The 17,197-nt window shown below is 40.2% G+C and overlaps 1 protein-coding gene across 1 annotated transcript in view; it reads right to left on the bottom strand.

The window, feature by feature from the left end:
• Positions 1-17,197, bottom strand: part of HAUS6 (HAUS augmin like complex subunit 6) — a 2,286,143-nt gene that overhangs the window by 1,750,681 nt on the left and 518,265 nt on the right. The window lies entirely within an intron of this gene.

Consider the following 17,197-nt stretch of genomic DNA (forward strand, 5'->3'; position numbering starts at 1 on the left):
AGAAATATGAAGCATTGACTTTATATTTTAACAGACCACTATGGCAGACACTGAAAAAACAAAAACACACACACATCTAGACATAACTAGATATATATTTTAAGACAGACTACACATGCATAAACAAGAACACGACTGTGCAGGAAATATAGTCCTGAATGCTTAAACAAGTTGTGCTTTGATTACGACCTTGCATAGAGTTACATCAGAGTTTCAGTGCCCCACTGCCTATGCAGATGTTGCAGCATTTTGCCTCAAGCTCAAAAAATTTGGAATAAAAAAATAAAAATATCATCATCTGCAAAAGGAAGAGGAGTTGTATGTCAAAAAGAAATAATATATTATTTGCTTACATTTGTGCACATGATCCACTTATTTGCAGCTAGAGGCAAAACAATTTTAAACCTCTCTCATACACCAGTGACACTGCATTATGTTCTACATTATTTTTATTATTCACTTTCTTCTTAAAACTGTCATTAATATATCATTTACTTATTTAACTGGACAAATCCTTGTAGATCATTTTCATAAATGACCTAGAGTGGAGTGGATATACTCTAATCAGATGCTTTTTTGTAACATTCACTTGAGAAGAGCAGACTGAACACAGATCAGCAAGACACTTATTTAGACCTTAAAATAAGATGTGATTTTACTAGTAGTAGTAGCTGATCTCTGGTGGTACATAATGGGTGTATTTCTGCACTGTCATGAGATGCAATGGTTTAGCCAAAAGTATTTTGTTTTGAGCTGCTGCTCTTGCCTTTGCATAGTTTTATTTAGACCTTTAAAATAAGATGTGATTTTACTAGCAGCTGATCTCTGGTGGTACATAATGGGTGTAATGTGGAACACTGTTTTTTGTCAGGCATCTAAAACTGTGTATGAACTTGCAAGGTCAACAATTGACTTAAAAAAACAAGGCTTACTTGAGTGAGTCAAAGCTATGGAGACAAAGAACATGCAGATCCCTTAAAACAGAGCATTTCCTAATTATATTAGAACTTTCTTAAGAAGCTTTTGTTTCATTTGTTCATAGGTTCATGCTAGGATAATGATCACAAGGGCCTTTTTTAAGTCTAGCTATGCCTCCCAAACATCTGACAAGTTCTGGTATTCTGGTGTAAGCAGGAACCTGGGAGATGAAACATTTACAAGCAGGGACTTGGGAGATAAACCAGTTACAGGCTGCCTGTGTCCATTAGAAACAGTGTTGCCAAATCAGGGGAGAATTTCCTATTCTCCATCCAGTTGTCCAAGTTGCACTTGAATTGGGTTAGGGAGGAACTCTGCTTCACATGGATGAGGAGTGTATTCAAGAGAAGGGGTAGTCTCTGGGATACATATCTGTCTCTTCGGCAGGTCCTATTTGTATAACAGGCAATGTTTAATCTTTAAAATGAATACTTCTGGTGCTGTTTGTTTTGCAGGTATGCAGGAGGTCTATCAGGGTGGGGTCTGACAATGCCTATATGCCAGGCATAGATCTCCTCCCAACAGCCTGGAGGAGACATGATACAGAGAAAAGGCTCTGAATTGATCTGTATAGGACATGTTACTTACTCCATGTACCCTATAACATTACAGATTTCTTAATTGGGGGATCTTTAAGGATTTTCTGCTGAGCAGTAATGTATGTAAAACTGCTTTCCTTTCTGATCATACAAAACTTCAGTGTTGTGTCCACAACAAAATATTTGTATATTTCTCTGAATTTCCCATAGTAGCCTGTGGATAGTGGCTCTCTAGGAGATAATAATTGACAATTGAAGAGACTATCAGAAAAATCTGCAGACAGTAACTCTGCTTTTACAGGTCATTATTGTTGTGGTAAATGAAGTAGGTCATTTTATACTACAAAATCAACAGGATGTGTAAGCGCTGTTGAGTTTGTTGCAATACAGGACTTAAACCCAATTATTTGAAAATAATGATTTTTGGACATTGAGTTTGCATGTCAGTCAGGTAACAGGCACTTATGTTTGTGTGGAAGGAGGAAATCGCCATAAAACTTTGTAACAAATTCTTTTTGTCTGCATGTTTTCTTCCTTGGATAATTATGCATTTTGATTGCTGTGCAGAGAGATATAAAATACAAGCATTACTTTGTTCTTACAAGGGGGAATAACAACTGAATTAAGGAAGAGGAAATCAGTGAAATAACATTTATGCTATTCAGCTGTCTGTGTGGCAAGCGCTAGCCCATTAAATGCAATGTATTGTTCCTAAGGGAGAAACAATTGTCAGGCAAATGCTTAATTTGTAGTCTGTCATATGAGATTGGTGAAAACAGAAACTTAAGTTCATATGAGGCTATTATTCCTTCAAGGGTACTACTGCAAATGCTCATGGGACAGTACCTTATTGGCTGCCACAAAACAGGTCTAGCCTACTTCACCTTTAAGTATGGCATACGTAGCCTGACTATAATAACCTTGTTAGTGTCAATAGAAGCTATCTCACTTCTGTACCTTACAGTTTGCTCTGTATCTACAAGAGTACTGTATGTCTAAATTTTGAACCTCATCTGGCTAAATTGGTACAATAAGACAGTTTCTGATGATCATTTGTGTCTTATGATTGAGTCCCTGTTTTGACCAAAGAACATTTAGAAATGATTTTTTTCTGCTGTTCTGTACAACAGATTTTTTGGCTGCTATGAGGCACACTCTAGTCTAGGAAATTCCTGCTGTGTGAGTTGTAATATTGGGGTTGTCAGTTGTCCTATTCAGCTTGAAATATTCCAGCAATTGAAAATAACGAGAAACTACTAGCAAGTGACAGTGTTATTGGCATTGCTTGCAGAGCAGTCCAATACATTGTATTAGAAGCTATAAAATTATGAAATGTACCCAAGAAATTATACAATTATGAGCAATTTACTTATGAGTTAATTGCTTTTGGCACTGTAATGAGACAAGGGTGTTTTCAAACTTATTGTAGGTTGGGTGAGAAAGCAGTGGTAATTAGACAATAAATATTTAAGTTAGTGCTGCAGAAATAAACTGAGACACTCATGGAAGACTGGCAATATAGCTGGTATCCAGCAGGAGATTTCAGTTTGGCACACCAGATCTATCTCACTTATCCATTAAAAATAAATAACTGGAATGCTTTTGCAGGTAGAATGTCAGGCCAGAATGATACAGTCATCTGAGCAGGTAACCACACCTTATTTATTTATTTTTTTAATTATATAAAGATCTGCTGGAAAGTTATCTGCTCAGATTTTTTCTTTGCATAAAGCCGGTGCTATTTTACATGTTGGAAAACTAAACAGTGATGAGCATTTCTGCAACATTCTGAGGTTCACTGACAGGTGTTTTGAGTTTCAGATTTCATACCCTACAGAAAAGTCATACTGATGCAAGACCTACTGAACTTTCTAAGTTCGCAAGAGCAGCATTTAAAAATGGTCTATTTTTTGGACCTTTGTCCTACTTTTTTTGGACCTTTGTCCTACTTTTATTTATGGCCTTATCCAGATTTCTTGCTCTGAGGTTGAGAGTATATGAAATGTGCCAGGGCCATCAGCCAGAGACGTTTCAAATTGTGACTTACTTGTTGTACCCCCACTCCCCCATGCAGTGACTTTAGATGTGTCCAGGCAAGGAGCACTTAGAGTATCCAAGGTAGACACAAGTACAGTCATGGCTTTTAATCTGTCCTTTATTTTGCAGAATGTTCTGGTTTTCTGTCATTTTTATACTGTTGATTTTGTGTATTCAGAAAATGCATTTTGTTGGCTGCTTGTTTTTTTTTATACTTATTTTGACTGGCATTCCAGTAATGTATTTAAAAAGTAATTTATTTTTTTCATGCCCCGCAGCCTTTGCTTCTCAACTACATATTAAGTAAGCTGTCATGTAGCCAAGGCATTGAAATATTGTTTTCTTCTCCACTTCATTTTTGTTTTGATTGGACTCTCATAGTGATAGCTTGTTGGCACACAGGGAAGCAGTGTATTTAAAGTACCAGTTTTTGTGGTTTTGAGCATAGTGAAAGAATGCTAGCAAATGTACTTTTTCCTGTAAGAATAAATGTTTACACACTTCGCAGTCTTGGTTTCTGCACCTAAAGTAGCAAAATGCAAGGTAACTTGAGGGGAGTGTGTGTGTATATATATATATATATATATATATATATATATATATATATATATATATGTGTGTGTGTATATATCATATATGCTTTAAAGTATTTTAAGCTAATGTCTTGGAGATGAACAAATTTAATGATTGACTAATGCAATGGATTAATACACGCCAGTGAATCATGCTGGCTTCAGGCTACACCTGGCAAAACAATACTGCCTGAGGTAGTTAAACATTCATTTGGCCCTCCCCCTCTTTCAGACAAGACCCACTTCAGATTGCACCAACTTTACAGAAAGGATGCAGATTAATTATACACAAGAGATATGAAATTAAAGTGTTAAGACTCTTAACTTAACAGCAGAATAACCTTCATTAGATTCTGGAAGATCAGAAGGCTGTGGATTCTATTCCCTCCCCAAAAAGAGCAGCACAAAGTAAATGGCTTTAAGTTATAAAATTATTTCACACTCTTAAATGAAGTTGGAGACTGTGTGTCTACAGGCTGAATAGCTTGGTAGTTACAGCAGGAAGAAAATGCTGACTTTTATGGGTTTATGGCAGTCCAGGTGTGTACCCTGCCCTGAGGATTAATGTTTCATGTGTTTGTTTTAGTGTACTTGTGATCATATTCAGTGGTTAACTTAGCAACAGCAAGCAGTCCAGTGACACATTTATCTAAGTTAGCTGATGTGCTTCCCTCTTAACAAACTTGCAGTGTTATATTTTACTTTGTTGTACTCTTAACATTTTCCCAGAACAAGACGTCTGAGTGTAATTAACAGTATTTTTTTAGGGGGTGGGTCATTAGCACTACTACTGCACTTCTATACATTTTATTTATTTATACATATATTTTTTTGCCAGTATATTGCCTGAGAGTAGCTATAATTATAAGAAAATGAAAAACATAACATTAACATTTTCAATTAGGGTAGAATGCTTGCATTAGAATAATCTAAAAATAAGCAGGCAGTGTATTGTTGGAATATCATTTCTGTTATATGTGTATTGGTCTGGGACTGTTACTCTGTATACATCCTCCTTTTCTGGAAAATAAAATTAAAAGATATTGTGCATACAAATAAGGAAATGACTGCATGTGAAAAGGCTTCTACATGACTATGGTGGTTACAGTATGATATTTTTGGCCATTTTTAGGAGTCTTTCTTTCTGGCAGTTAGGACATCTGTTGGGGCATTTTAGATCATTTTGTCAGAAATAGCCTAGGTCTCTGAAATGAAATAGCCTGTAGTTTACACAGACACACCACCAAATAAAGTAAGATTATGAGCAAGTTCTTGGCTATTGTGATGTGAAAGAAATGCAACCATGGAGATTTATTTCACTTAAACATTGTAGGCTGAAAGCAGTTTCTCTGGGTAGGGAGTTTGGCTGGGGGCAATGCTTGTGTGAATAGCTGCAGTTCTGTCTACATTTGCAACAGTAATGTACATTTCACTGAAGTAAGATCGACCAGAAGCTGAAGCTCTGAAATCTGAGTGTGGTTTGTATGTGTGTGGTGGGGGGGTCAAGGAATTTTTGTTAAACCATGTTTTATTGTAGAAAGCCTGGTAAGTAAAATTAATTTTAAAATGAAATGTGTACTTGGCTGATGCACACAAGCTGTGACAGTGAGTCTTTCAGCAAAATGAAAGTATGCAATGCAGCTGTTAGTATTTGTACTTTAATCCTGACCAGTAAAAAGCAGCTACTTCATTAGGTAATGGGGGGGGGGGTGTTTGTGAATTCATTGAGGTGACTACCCTTGTTTACTGTCAGTTATGGCTTTGCAAGATGACTGTTTGGGTAAAGTCTGCTGTTGGGCAAGCCTGTAACTATCATTTATGTGCAATGGACTAAATTAATGCAGCCATTTGCAGTTCATTACTGTTTTGCTTTCTGCTTTCAGAGGTTTGAGCCAGGTACTTTTGGTAGGCTGTTGGGATGGAGGACTTTCATGTCGCCAGTGTTGGAATGAAATAACCATTTAGTATTGTAATTCTGGCTTTGCAAAACTCTAATATGTCTGAGGGAGTAAGCAATATGCATACAGGCTGTGAGACTACGGTCTCTGTGCAGCAGATATATTTTAATGCTGGAAGGATCAAAGCAGAAAGTATAGTGGGGGCAATGGAATGACTGCCCCTGTTAGTCCTGCAAAGACAATGTAAGCTGTGACACTGTGTGCATCACAAATGCATTAATAGTCTTTAATCCTGGCAAGGCCAAGCCAGATAGTTGGTAGGTCATGGCTGTGGCAGACTGTCAATGAAATGAGTGCTGTTTCTGAAGCTGTACATCATTACATGTATACAACAGTGGCACTTAAATCATTTCTGCAATATCTTCATTTCAGAGTTGCAACAACTACAATAACCAGAATGAGTGAGCAGAGTGTTACAGTGGCCTATCTGAAATCTATTAATTTTAAAGAGTTGACTCTTAATGAGAAGTTAAGAATCAAGAGGACTGGAAGACCCACACCTGATCTGAAGATAGAGTCTGCAGGTACAAGTAGGTCAAGAACATACACACGCAGCTTCAACAGGTCAGTGTATGACAAACGCACCTGGATCTGTGGTTGTGAGGAAACAAACAGCTTGTACTGCTTCCCATGTTTATTGTTTGGTGGAGAGGATGCCTGGACATCAAAGGGTATGGATGACCTGAAGAGACTGGAAGAAAAGTCCAGAAGGCATGAACAGTCTGCTAAACATTTTGACAACCAAATGAGTCTAGCAGTGTTGGGAACTGTGGATATCAGGTGTCAGTTAAGTAGTAGATACCAGTTATCAGTAGAAAGACACAAGAAAGTGGATGACAACCGTTATGTTCCGTCTATTTTAATAGAATGCATCAAGGTGCGTGGTGCACAAGAAGTAGCTTTAAGAGGCCATGATGAGTCTGAAGAATCATGGAATCCAAGAATGTTCCGGTCACTGGTAGAATTCGGCTGCCAGTTTGATAAGAAGTTGACTGACCACTTGACAACTTCAACTGTTTTCAAAGGAACATCAAAAACTATTCAAAATGAACTCCTGGACTGCATGCTAACAGTATGCAGAGAAGAAATAAAAAAGGAGATTCGTACTGCAAAATTTATAGCAGTAATTGCAGATGAAACTACTGATTTTGCTGGGATATGGCAAATGGCTATTGTGTTCAGTTACGTTGTCAATGGACAGGTGGTGGAACGTTTTTGGGGATACTTTACACCACTTGGACAGACAGCACAACATATTGCTGGTGTGATCAGTTGAAGGAAGTAGTGGGAGACCAGCATGAAAAAGTGATTGCTCAGAGTTATGATGGTGTATCGGTTATGAGTGGTGTTCAGCATGGGGTCCAGGCCATCGTAAGAGAAGAGTTTAAATATGCCTACTATGTACACTGCTATGCCCACCAACTTAATCTGGTAATGCAGAGAGCCACACAACAGAAAACTGAAGCAAGGATATTTTTTATGACACTTGGTGGAATTCCAGCCTTTTTCAGTCGTTCAGTTCAAAGGCAAGCTGCTCTGGATAGTATAGTATCACGACGCATGCCAAGAGTGTCAGGAACACGGTGGAATTTTAACATCCATACTGTAAATGCAGTGTACGAGAACTTGGAGTCGCTGGCAGAGTGCTTTAATTATTTGTACAAGAGTCCTACATGTGCTGCAGCAACTGTACTGGAAGCAAATGGGCTACTGCGATCAGTTGAAGATGACCAATTTAAATTTTGTCTTACTGTCTTCCATCGTATAATGCCCCATGTTGACGTTCTGTACAGGCAACTTCAGTGTCGTACCACAGATGCAACTGCTGTTGAAAAGGATGTTCATACATTTTTGGATGCAATTGACAGTGTCAGATCGGGTATCGATGGTATTGCAGAGCAGTATCTACAGACGGAGAACATCCGGTCAAAACGTAGACGAGGGCCATCAGCTTCCCGTCCACTGCATGAGACCTTGCCAATTGCTGCAAAGGAAGTGTGTGATGTCGTAAAGTTCCAGGCAACATCACGATTTCAACAAACTGGCCATCTTCAAGCTTCTCAGTTACTTCTGCCTGGAAAGTTTTCAACATACATGAGAGTTTCCAGAAAATCTGTTCACAGGAACAATGGACAGCTATCCATTCCTGATGAGGGGACAACTTAGAGCAGAACCTGGAGTGGTGCATCAACGTGAAGACTTTAAAGCAGCTAGCAGTGCAGTCAAGATGTTAAAATTCTTGTTGGACAACTCCTTAACCAGTGTGTTTTCACAGACTTACAAAGTGTTGTTAATTATAGCCACCACACCAATGTCAACTGCTGAGGCAGAAAGGTGTTTCTCAACACTGAAAAGGATTAAAACTTTTCTTCGTTCTACAATGGGGCAAGACAGATTGAATGCTTTGGCTATGCTTTCCATAGGAAAGGAGTTAATGCGGAGTATAACTAACTTCAACCACAGAGTTATTGATTTGTTTGCACAAAATAGAGAGAGACGAATGGACTTTATAAGTAACGGAACACAATACACATAAGAACACAAGAGGCACTTATTTGGTACTACTAGTACTACAAGCACTTATGTAACCCAGCCACTGGGGATGCACAAGCCAGTGCATTTCTTCGTGCCGGTCCCAAGCCCGGATAAATGGGGAGGGTTATATGTCAGGAAGGGCATCACATATAACCTCCTGACAAAATTTTGTGGGACAAAACAGATTTTGATACAGGATTGGTCGAGGCCCAGGTTAACAATCACCACCACCAGTACTGTTAACCAAAAGGGTGCTAGCAGAAATTGGGGGGAGGCTACTGTTGGATCTAGAAGAGGGAGGAAGGCATGCCCAAAGGTGAGATTGTGTCAATTTGGACATGTGCTGAGGAGGGATGCTGGGTATATTAGGAGAAGGATGCTAAGGATTGAGCTGCCAGGGAAGAAAAGAGGAAGGACTCGTAAGGTTAGATTTATGGATGTGGTAGAGGAAGTGATGTGGTGACAGAGCAAGATGCAGAGGACAGGAACCAATGGAAACAGATTTGATGTGGCAAACCCCTAACTGGAACAACTGAAAGACTGCAGCACTTATTTGGAACCAGCTGGGGGTCACGTGAATATTTGCTTTGGGAAACTTAAAACTGTCCCTTTTGAGCCTCCATGCAAAAGGGGGTGGGAGAAATCCAGTATGACCTGATGTGTTCCAGACCACAGCCTCCTGACCACAGCTTCTCCTTAGGTGCAGAAACGGAGTATGAAGTACTGTTTGCAGTATACCGCAGAGGTAAGTGTTCAAACCAATGTGTGTATGTAACGATGTGTGCTGTGTAGAGTATTCAGCATGTGCCATACTGACTGAGCATTTATTTCATGTAAATAAGTATGTCAAGCACTGATCCCATTGCACCATAGCTCCACCCAGTCTTGCTGGCCACACCCTGTCTTGTTGGAAACACCCCGTCTTGTTGGCCACACCCATCCAGCTGTCTCCTGCAGCCCCCCCTTCGATTTGAAGTCACCAGCCGCCACTGCTCCAAGTACACAGACTACTCGGAGCAGTGGTGATAGTACTTGTCCACTGTGGGCTAAGATTCCTTTGTCAGAACAGCATCCCGGTTCTTCCCCTCATTCATACTTACCAACAGCCTCTGACTTAGGACAGTGGGCACAGAAACCTTAGAATTCAACTGTGGTGGTTATGTCCTCTTCAGACTCCTCCCCTGCCAGTCCCACTGAGGAGGTGCCCCCAGAAGAGGTGGTGCAAGAGTGTGCAAGAAGCACTTGGACTCCTATGAATAGTCTTACACAGAATATACTGACTTGATGAAGGGGAAGGTTCCCCAAGGTTGCGCCCAGATGATCTCTCATTTGGTGATTTTCTAGAGATCTTTAAAACAGAGGCGTGGCTAGACTTCCCAACAACCTTCCTCAACATCTGAGTCCTTCCTGTCCCTGTACTCCTTCCACTTTCAAATCCTCTGTCCCTCAGTGCTTGGTGTCAGGTAATTTCAGACAGATGGGTCTGAAATGTGATCCAGGAGAGTAACTGCTCATAATGGTTAGATTCTCTTCCTCCTTTCAGGCGGACCACCCCCCTCTCAAAACCAAAGCAAACAGCACTGATGGCAATGTGACAATATACAAAGACAACTATGAGAAGATTTAGCTTTTCATTAAGGATGTATAAAAAAGTAAAAGGATATTGGAACACTACCTCTAGAAGACCAAGACGCACACTATTGGCTGAGACCAGAAATGTAGAGAAATGTGCATAGGTTTGGCTTTAAAGATATAAAGAAGACAAGTCTGAATGTAGTGGAATGGCACACACTTTTTATTGAGAGATGGGTCCTGGATAGAATTAGAAGATGATGCATATTGAGAGAGTACTATAACATGGTCCAAACCATGAAAACAAATCCAGTAATTGGCATCTCGTGTACCGACACAAAACTAAATTTTGTAAGCAAGTAAGTCTAGTCTGATAAACATTTGCATTGCCCTGTATTTTTTCTGAAACGGTAGCCATTTAGTGCTTGAGTTGTTAAGACTTTAACTGAAATGCTAAGTTTGAACCTTAGCATGACTAGCTTGCTTGCAAGGAACTGAGATACAGCACTTGCAAACTGAAGATTAGAAAATGTGGTCACAGTGTAAGTAAATGAGATATGGAATAATAGTCCAAGCTGAATTGCACGCTATAAAAAGTTCAAGTAGAACACAGCAGGGTGAAGAGCAGGAGCTGCATGTGTATGTAGGAGTTCTTGGAAAATATAAATGAACATAAAGCAATGGTTTTAAAACAATTTTTTTTGTTACAACCCTAGAGCAAACCAGGTTGTTTTTAATGGGGTAACAAAAAGATGCAAGGATAACTGAAAACGAGAGTTATGAGAATGGTAGGGTCAAAATGGTCCCAGGAAAAATTAGGAATGTAATGGAAAATGATTACAGTACCCTATACAGACGAGGTAGCGGTCAAGAAGAAATGGCAACACATTAAATTTTCCTCAGTTAACAGAAGCAGAACAAGGGTTGTTAAAAAAAATAAATAAAAAATAAAGGAAACTGAAAATTAAGTTAAGCAACAAGAAACCAGCATATAGGAAGAACCACCTGGTGATGACATAATTCCAATCGACAACTGGAAAAAAGAGCTAAAGATAATATTTGTCTGGCTGTTACTTTTTAATTTTTCTGGGTGAAATGTGCCCTTGACTTCGAAAGCAGCAATAGAGGTAGTTCTAGAAAAGGAGGGTAAATCTCTTGAATCCAGGGTCGTCATTAAACTTGCTTTAAATTCTGAATCATAACTACTAGGTTTATATGACTGTTCTGGCCAAAGGAATGATCAAAGATTTTGCTGAGGATAATAGATCTGGATCACTGAAGGTTTATCAAAGGTAGGCAAACATTATTTGATAACAAGAAAACCCTTTGGAACTAAGACTCCTAAGTCTGCTGTGGAAGATTGCTTCAAACAAGCAGCTGAATAGGGTTTCTAAAATGGATTTCTGCATGCAGAAATTGTTTCTGAAAAGTAAGTTTGCTGGAAATGTAAGCTACCTCTTGTTACTCGTGTATTTTTGCTTTGATCCATGCTCATTGATGCACTGTTACTATAGTATTCTGTGTTGGAGAGTACTGCATCATCTGAGTGTTCTCTGTGCTGTCTGAGAGCTATCTGTGCACAGACTGCTACAGTACTGCTAGTGTTAGATTATTTTGGGGTGGGGGTAGTGTACCACATGGCCACAGTGAGAAGTCCTTTTATGGTGCACATCTTATAAGGACATGTCATAAAGATCCAAAAAGATCATTATCCCATTGTAATCTGCCCTTATCAGACCACCTGCAGAGTACAGTGCTTTCTTTGGTATGTACCAGAGCAGGCATGTGCAGCAGCTGGGCCAACCTCAGATTCTTTACAAAAAGGCTGTATGGTGTAATGAACCTGTCTTATGCAGAGCATCTTAAAGCCGTTTCTCTCTTCTCAGTCTTCTATAGATCTAGCTTACAAGGCATCTGCAAACTGCTCATTTACGAATCTCATACATATTCATAAGTCATAGAGAACATGAAGTACAATGTCTAGGAATCTGAATTTTGCCTTTGACTTGAACAGAACATGCTAGTGAGACAAATGTGTGTCCCAAAGACTGCCCTCCTATGGAACGCCTGTTCCCATCTGTGTGAAGCCAAGTTTGTCTATTATTCAGTTTAAGCGTAACCTAGACCAGTGGATAGGAGAATAGAAAATTTACACTGGCCCTGCACCCGTGTCCCATATGGACCCAAGGAAGCTTATGAATGCCTAGCCTTCAATGTCCCATTTGGATACAAGACATCATTATTCTGTTCGGAAAACTTGGTTAGGCTTTGAAAGACCCCCTAGGTTGTTAGCCTAGTAACATTTTATGAATGTAGTCTATGAATCTGTGTTGTGTATTACTCTGTAGGAGACTTGCACCTATTACTTATTGTTATGCAGAGAATTTTGTGCAGGTGTCTGCGAGTATTACACTGTGGATTGTGTTCAGTGGGTTGGGGGTGGTGGTCATCAGCTAGTACAGTGAAGAGCAGTAAATCATGCACTGTGGAACTTTGTCCAGCAGCCCTGCAAGCCCTCAATGTTTATAAGATAGGTCATTACACACCCCACTCCCTAAACTATGTGTACCGCACAATTACCGAAGTTGTGGAGAATAGGAGTTTACACTTGCATTCAGTCTTCTGCTGTCTTACTCTGGATCCCATAGGATCCCATACTTTTCCTTCTGTGTGCACACCTGATTAAACTGCGTAATTGTTTGAGGAGATGTTGTCTCTATTGTCTATCACCCCCCCAACCCCCTCCCCTGTATCTCCTGTTCTTGAGGCTGTTTGGATGCTTTTCAGTCCACTTATGTTCATAGGTGTGTACTAGGCTAATGGCCTTGGATCCTTTACAAACCTAGCCCATAGAAGTGCCCTGGGATCGTGCTGCCTGACATTAGTTCTCATTGCCTCTATCAAGTAGAGCCAGTGGAGTGATCCCCGTAGTGAACTTTGTTTCCCATCCACTCATCAAGATTTGTCTTCGAGGCCCAGTGACATGCTCTGTTTGATATGTGTGGGAAGCCTGTTCCAGAACATGAGCAGTCTCTGGGTTATGAACCTGTCCCTCCAGCATGTTCTGTTGATTGTGGTAATGAGGTTGAGGTCTCTGGAGCTTGTGGTGCGGAGGGATTTGGATTTATTTAGATGTAGCATTTCTAACAGCTGGTTCAGACATGGATTTGTAATTCAAGCAGAGTTTGGCTCTTAGTAGACTATGAGACAGAGAATAGGTGGAGTTTTTTGAGTCTGTCCGTTTAGGATGTGTGTTTTAAGGCCTAGGATCCTCTTTGTGGGGTACTTTTGTGGCCTTTCTGTTGCTCCTGACTCCCAGCCAAAAGGTGGGACAGACATATAAAGTCCCCTAATTACATTCCGTTTTTGTTAAAAATCCTGTGGTGGATCCTTCTGCAGTTTTTGTCTGGTAAGCCTTCTAAACATTCCCAATGCCAGTGCCCTTCTATCAGAAAGGATAGTAGTGCTATGGATAGGTGGTGTAAAAAGGTTTATACCAACTCTGCTTAGGCGTTCAGGATTACTTCTTACCAAATATAGGTGACCGAATATCCAGTCTCAATTTTTAAATAAGGTAGTGGTGTATTTACAGGGTACTGATTCTAGATGAAAAATGCTATCCTTAATTAGGCTACACAAGTGGGAAGAGACAGCATTAAATGTAGTTTTGTTGTCGAGACCACGTTGAGAGAAGCTGTTCGGTATGTATGATTACATAACCAGCCTATTCCTGAGGACTTTAAAAGCAAAAATAGTGGATTCCCCTTTAGAGAAGTATCTGTTGTTTAGCCCCAAGCTGTCAACATTTGTAAAACCCTTCAAGAGGAGGGTAAAACCTTTAAGGACTTCAGACAGCTTCTGTTAACCTCTGTATGTAGGTACTAGAGGAATTAGCCAACTAAATTTACCCCTTGCCAGAAAGGGACCTTGGGCCTAGCCAGAAACACAAAAAGGCTCACCGAAATTCACAAATAAACCACAGAAGGATACCTCATCTGGGGAGGTCTCCCTTGTGGGACAGACCTGTCTACAACCTTCTTTCCCCCTTTTCCCTCCAGCCCTAACTTCCCATCTCAAAAAGGCTGAACCAGTCTTGATATGGAAAGGGATGATGTTGAAACGGGGTGGGGGGGCAGGTCTCAAGAAACTACGAGAGACTGGTGTTTTGGGGGGGGGGCGGGTCTCAGGAAACTACGAGAGACTGGTGTTTTGGGTGAAGGCCTTTAAGGAGAATAACAGTAGTCATACAGAATATTCTATCCAAAAAGTAGCAGAAAGTATTCTAAGAACTAAGTAAACATGTGAATGGGAAAAAAGAGATTCTGCCAATAGAGATGACTGGAATTAAAGGTGTAGACAAGAAGGGGCTAGAATTTATTGGAGAAAACTGTCTAAGGAACCAAGGTAATGGGAGAAAATACCTAGAGAGGGAAAGGTAATAGAATGGGAAGAGGCCATGATTTTTTTGGACTGCAGGTTGCCTTCCCTGTCAAGGATTGATATCAGGATATAGGCAAAAAGAAAGAAATGGGGGGGGTCCTAAATGAAAGACCAGCACTGGTACAGTTTTCTAGTAGAATCTGGAATAGATGCTGCCATTAAAAAAGGAATAATTAGTAGAACATATAAAATACTGTATGCTAAATAAGAATCAATTGGAAGAGATTAGAAAGGACTGAGAAGAGAGATTTAATAAGCAATTCACAAAGAAACAGTGGGAAGATATATGCATGTCTCGCAGATATGCAGCAAAATGTAGATGATTTACGATTTTTGCTTGGAAATGTTTACATAGTTATTTTTATACCCCAGGTGTACTCCAGAAAATCTTTTCCTCAGACTGCAAATGTTGTAGGTGTGACTGGAAAAAGAGGTACTTGGGAACATATTTTTTGGGAGTGTGTTGGGTTGGCGGACTTTAAGGATTCCCTACTGGATGCACGGTCTGAGATGCTGGGTGGGTAGTTTGGTGTGAAGAGGGAGATTTTTTTTCTGAGCTATGATACAGAATCGGAATTGCCTAGACATGCTAAGGCCTTGCTGTGTCTAATTATGTTGGCTGCCAAGAAAGCAATTAGTAGAAAACAGAAATCAATATCTAAACCGAACTATGTTAGAGGTAGTGAATATAGTAATAGATTTAAAACTGAAACTGAGATCTTTAGAAAAGGGTAGGCGCAAACTACATAGGAAAAAATGGAAATTGAACTACATACAGGGGAGGAGGGAGGTTTAAAAGAAGGCAGGACTTAAATGAGCTGTGTAATGTTTGACTGAAAATGATTGGGTAGATTATAAGTGATGCATAATGTTTGCAAATGGGAGTGTGTGTTAGTATGGTTTGTGATTTAAAATACCTGCAACTAAGACTGCGTCTGTGTGGTCAGTTTTAATTTATATAAATGTATGATTGCTAATGTCATAAGTGCGGATTTAATAAAGATGTTTCTTGTTTGAAAAGGGGGCAGGAATTGAATCATTTACGTAATGCTGCTTAGGTTGTATGATATCTAGCAATATATTTGAAGTATGTTTCTTAATGTTAATTTAATACAATTTGATTACTTTTGTATAAATGTAAATTTACCTGTATCACAAGTGATGATTCAATAAAGGTGTTAAAAGGCTGACCCAGTCTTTCTCTACCTGGGAAAAGATTACCACAGACAAATGGGTGCTTTCTATCATAAAAAGTGGTTATGCCATGTCTTTGATGCAGATTCCTCCTCTAAATGGCATATCCCCACCTCTGCACAATCAGATTCATCTGCTTCTGCCCGTTTTACAGGAACTATAGGCACAAGGCAGAGTAGAGCCAGGGCCAGAAGAATTTGTGGGGAAGCTTTTTCCACAAACTTTTCCTAGTACCAGTGAAAAGAAGGCAGTGGAGATCCATACTAGAATCTCTCCTTACTTAACGCTTTCTTAAAAGTGCCAACTTTCATAATGCTGTCACTGCACGTTCTGGTATTTTTCATTCTCATACTTTTTTAGTATCCTTGGATCTACAGGATGCGCATTTCCATGTACCACTTTGGACCCCTTTTCAGAAGATTCTGCAGGGTTTGTACCAGGTCATCTCATCAGTTTACTGCTTTGCCTTTTGGGTTTCCACAGCCCCGAGAGTTTTTGTGAAATATCTGGCACCAGTGATCACCTTCTGCTAAACCTAGGGAATTCATTTTTTTTCTGTACTTAGATAACCTGTTAATCCAAACTACTTCACCCTCTCCCTATCTCAGTAGGGATTCAGTCGACTGCAAAACCTCTGCGCAGCTGTCTCAGGACCTAGTTTTTCTGGACTGCAGGCTGGACACACAGAATGCAGGTCTACTTACCTCAAGAGCTGGTGCAGAGCCTTAAAAACTACTTCCACAACCTTGCCTCACTCAGCCAATGAGATCCTAAGGGCTCTAGGGTTCATGCCAGCTACTGTCCATATTCCTCCCCTAGCCAGACCACATATGAGGAAAATCCAGTCGTACCTGAAAACAGTTTGGCCTCCACACAGACACACACACCCTCTCGAGACAGTGATGCGGTGAAACAACCCATGGCTTCCCTTTTCTCCTCCAGCCTCCATGCAGGAAATGCACACACATCTCTGCTGAGGATGGGGTGTCTGGCAGGCAACCACTAGTAGTGTTGGCTGCCATCTGCCCTGTACTCAAACACTTAACACATCAGCATGAAGGAAATGAGGGACCTAATCCAAACTCTTCATGTCTGTTCGCATCTTTGGAAGCTAGATGCCCAATGAGTGTTCACAGACAACCAAACAGTGATGTGGTATACATACAAGCAAGGAGGGAGCAAATCTTACCAACTCTGTAGATTGGCACAGAAAGCCTGGGACCTTGCTACCTAGAAAAACATGTTGCTCATAGGCACATACATCCCATTGCAGGACACTGGGAGATTCTTTTATCAGGTCCTTGTAAGATCCTCATGAATGGACCCTCAACAGCTAGGGTTTCTGGGACATTTTTCACCATTGGGGGACTCT

This window comes from Protopterus annectens, chromosome 2.part0 (assembly GCF_019279795.1).
Source record: "Protopterus annectens isolate FY-2018-M chromosome 2.part0, PAN1.0, whole genome shotgun sequence".
Taxonomy (NCBI): domain Eukaryota; kingdom Metazoa; phylum Chordata; order Ceratodontiformes; family Protopteridae; genus Protopterus; species Protopterus annectens.